This window comes from Lolium rigidum, chromosome 7 (assembly GCF_022539505.1).
Source record: "Lolium rigidum isolate FL_2022 chromosome 7, APGP_CSIRO_Lrig_0.1, whole genome shotgun sequence".
Taxonomy (NCBI): domain Eukaryota; kingdom Viridiplantae; phylum Streptophyta; class Magnoliopsida; order Poales; family Poaceae; genus Lolium; species Lolium rigidum.
The window spans coordinates 77,407,634-77,412,231 of NC_061514.1; positions in this window are offsets into that span (position 1 = coordinate 77,407,634).

Consider the following 4,598-nt stretch of genomic DNA (forward strand, 5'->3'; position numbering starts at 1 on the left):
CTTGGCCAAGAGGCGGTCATTAGAATGTTCTAGTGTACAATCACAAATGAGATACGTTGCGAAAGGATATAATATAAGTTGTGTAACTTTTGAGAAAAAAGATTTTTCTACAAATTTTGTAAATGTTATCTTTTTCAGTTTTTTTGTTCTACGCACATGACAATATTCTAGTGTTTTTTTACTTCAGATTGATTTATGCTAACATAAAGTTCTTGATAGTACATTTGCACCTCGATTCTACTCTTGTAGACTTAAATATATGTGGAATGTAAAATCAAAGACTCAAGATGAAAAATAAATACTACTTCCTCTGTTCGAAAATATTTGCCACGGAATTTTCTAGATTCAAATGTATTTGCACACTAAACCCATCTTGATAAATGCGAATCCAGATAAATCTACGGCAAATATTTCCGGGAATGGAGTAGTATAGTTATGAATATGTTTTCTTTCAATGGCAGATTCATGTTTACTTTTCCCATTTGATACATCCAAGCAAATGAGCAATTCAAGTCTGCCACGCGCTGGCATAGACTGGTCCAGGACATCCACATCTGGGAGCATGACCAACAAAATTCCAAACTTGCGTTAGGGCATCGGAAACGGACGGCTGAATTTCTTTGTTTCTACGATCTGCTCGTGGCACAGAAAATGCGTCTAAACTCGGCGGGGCGACGCAAAGTGAGCCGGACCGTCCGCAACGATGGAAACCTGGCCCAAATATACGCCAGGTTTGCGTCTCCGCGAAGCGCTCCGTGGGCTCGCACAGTGTCCCGCGAAACTTACGTAGGACTCGTGCGTCGGTGGCGAGGAGGGCCGATAACATTTCCGCCGGTGGCCATTCCCCGTGCGAAAAATCAAATTAGACCGGCGCCCGGCGATACATAGCGATGGACGTCTCGCCGCCGCTGCCACCGCCATGGATTCCGAGGGTAACCCTCGCACCCGCCGCCGCCCGGACTCCCCCATAGCCACGACCATAGCCACAATGGAGGCCGCAGCAGCTGCGGCGGAAGCAAAGCGGGCCACCACTGCGCCGGGACGCTACGCGGCGGCAAGAAGGTGTTTTCCAAGGAGGAGGAAAGGCATCGCGGCCGCGAAGTGTCGCGATCGGCACAAAAACCGAAGGAGAGGAATGCGGCGGCCGCCGCCTGCGGGTCGGCCCGGCGGGTGGGGCGGATGCGGCTAAAGCCGGCGCCACGCAAGTAGGCCTTCATCCAGAGCCTTAGCGGAGGCCTACATGCTCGTCAAGCGAGAGGAGATCGCCGGCGTCGCTCCTCGCGGCCTCGTCGGTGAGCTCGGTAGGTTCTCGGTGCGTCCTGGAACTCCGCGCTCCCTTACGGGTCCACGCACCGTCGTGGTTCGCCTCGGCGTGGCGCCGGTTCCGGACCTCAGCCGGACGCCGAGAAGCGGTGACTCGTGCCGGACGCGACACACAAGACGCGTCGAGTGCGCGGAGGAGGCATGCCGGTGCCACGCAACTTTGTTTGACGAAATGGCACCATCGCTCGACGGGACGACACTGGTACGTAAGTTGCGCCGAGGCCAAATTGCATGATGTCGAGGCCAAGACCCGTCGCCGAGAGGACACAAGGATCATGGTGGCAGACTTGAGCAACGTCGGCGACGATAGCGGGGACTGGTTCATGAAGGAGCGCACCGAAATCCGCGCGATACACTTGATTAGCGCCGCCAATGTCTAGCACCATGGCCTCCTTTTGGACTTCATATCTTTGTTTGATGCGTGTAGTTGACACGTCCGTTGGGAGCCCCGAGAGGAAGGTGTGATGCGCACGGCGGCAAGTTTCCCTCGGTGAGAAACCAAGGTTTAATCGAACCGGTAGGAGTCAAGAAGCACGTTGAAGGTTGATGGCGGCGGGATGTAGTGCGGCCCAACACCGAGATTCGGCGCCAACGTGGAACCTGCACAACACAACCAAAGTACTTTGCCCCAACGAAACGGTGAGGTTGTCAATCTCACCGGCTTACTGTAACAAAGGATTAACCGAATTGTGTGGAAGATGATTGTTTGCGGAGAAACGATAAAACAAGTATTGCGAGCGATTTGTATTTCGGTATTAAAAAGAATGGATCGGGGTCCACGAGTTCACTAGAGGTGTCTCTCCCATAAGATAAAAGCATGTTGGGTGAACAAATTACGGTCGGGCAATTGACAAATAGAGAGGGCATAACAATGCACATACATGATCATGATAAGTATAGTGAGATTTAATTGGGCATTACGACAAAGTACATAGACCGCCATCCATTTGCATCTATGCCTAAAAAGTCCACCTTCAGGTTATCGTCAGAACCCCTCCCGGTATTAAGTTGCAAAGCAACGAGACAATTGCATTAAGTATGGTGCGTAATGTAATCAACAACTACATCCTCGGACATAGCGCCAATGTTTTATCCCTAGTGGCAACGACACAACACAACCTTAGAACTTTACGTCACTTTGTCCAGGTGTCAATGCGGGCATGAACCCACTATCGAGCATAAATACTCCCTCTTGGAGTTAAGAGCAAAAACTTGGCCGAGCCTCTACTAGTAACGGAGAGCATGCAAGATCATAAACAACACATATGTAATAACTTGATAATTAACATAACATGGTATTCTCTATCCATCGGATCCCGAAGCAAACACAACATAGAGTATTACGGATAGATGATCTTGATCATGTTAGGCAGCTCACAATATCCAACAATGAAGCACAATTAGGAGAAGACAACCATCTAGCTACTGCTATGGACCCATAGTCCGGGGGTGAACTACTCACTCATCACTCCGGAGGCGACCATGGCGGTGTAGAGTCCTCCGGGAGATGAATCCCCTCTCCGGCAGGGTGCCGGAGGAGATCTCCAGAATCCCCCGAGATGCGATCGGCGGCGGCGGCGTCTCAGTCAACGTTCAAAAAAGCGTACGCTCAGGCGCGCTTAAGCGGTGATTAGAGCGAAGCGGTGGCATACGCTTCGTTTCGGGCCTTGAGCGGAAGGTTGGCGAGCACGATTAAGCGTTGCGACTGGGCGTTGAGCGTTGCCTAAGCGCGCGCGAAGCGGAGGTAGGCGGAAGAAAATCGCTCGGCTCGCGCATCCGCGGTTGGTCGCGGGAGAAGGAAAATTGAGCCCGGTGCGCGGGGAAGCGAGTAGATAGGGTTCCAACACGGCCATTCCCCCGCATCCCGGACAAGAGAGAGGGGAGAGTGGCGGCGCACCAGATTTCCGCCGGTGAACCTCCGCCGCGCGCCGGTGCGGTCCAGCATGCAGAGCCCTCGCGCCTCTTCCTCCGGGCCGGCGGGAGCTCGTCCTCTTCCTCCAAGTGCTCCACCTCCACCACGCGTTCCTCCCCGTCCGGGCGCCCCGGATCAAGGTCGACTCTCAACCTCGCTCGCCGCCGGCCACCGCATCTCTCGGATATCCCTAATCCCTCCTGGTCCGAGGCGACCCGGATCGAGGTCGACCTCCAACCTGCTCGCCGCCGGCCGCCGCATCTCTCGGATATCCCCTAATCCCTATTTTTCCCGGCTCGTGTGTGGGTGTGTGCGATGTAGCTCTTGTGTGCGTGCGTGTGTTGCCTGAATCCCCGATTAGATCATGTGCCTTTAGGTTCTTGGGTGTGTGCATTCGTGCGTTGCCTCAATCGTGTGTACGTAGCTGTGTAGGTTCTCGGGTGTCGCGATGCGCTGCTAGCTAAGTCGCTGACTGCTCTCTTGTTGTTGTTTCGCTGCGTTGCTGAATTGCTATTATTGTGCATTGCTACGCAAGAGCTAAGAGATTCTTGCAATTTTGTAATGTTTGTAAAACTACATCATATTATAGTCTTCTGTATGTCCAATTTGCCTTGGTGCTCCTGGACGTACGCTTTTGCCCCGCACGCTTAAGCGGCGCTTAAGCTCGCTCAGCGGCCGAGTTCCTCTCAGGCGAGTGCCTCGCAGTTCGCTTAGCGCTCGGCGCTTTTTTGAACATTGATCTCAGTAAGGTTTTCCGTATCGTGGTTTTTCGCATCAGGGGTTTCGCGACGGAGACTTTAAGTAGGCGAAAGGGCAGAGTCGGGGGCCTGACGAGGGGCCCCCTTGGCCGCGCCGCCATGTGGTTTGGCCACCTCGTGGCCCCACTTCGTATGCTCTTCGGTCTTCTGGAAGGTTCGTGGCGAAATAGGCCCCTGGGTCTTCGTTTCGTCCAATTCCGAGAATATTTCGTTACTAGGATTTACGAAACCAAAAACAGCGAAAACGACAGCGGCACTTCGGCATCTTGTTAATAGGTTAGTTCCGGAAAATGCACGAATATGACATAAAGTGTGCATAAAACATGTAGGTATCATCAATAATATGGCATAGAACATAAGAAATTATCGATACGTCGGAGACGTATCAAGCATCCCCAAGCTTAGTTACTGCTCGTCCAGAGCGAGGTAAAACGATAACAAAGATAATTTACGAAGTGATATGCCATCATAACCTTGATCATACTATTTGTAAACATATGTAGTGAATGCAGCGATCAAAACAATGGTAATGACATGAGTAAACAAGTGAATCATAAAGCAAAGACTTTTCATGAATAGTACTTCAAGACAAGTATTAATAAGTC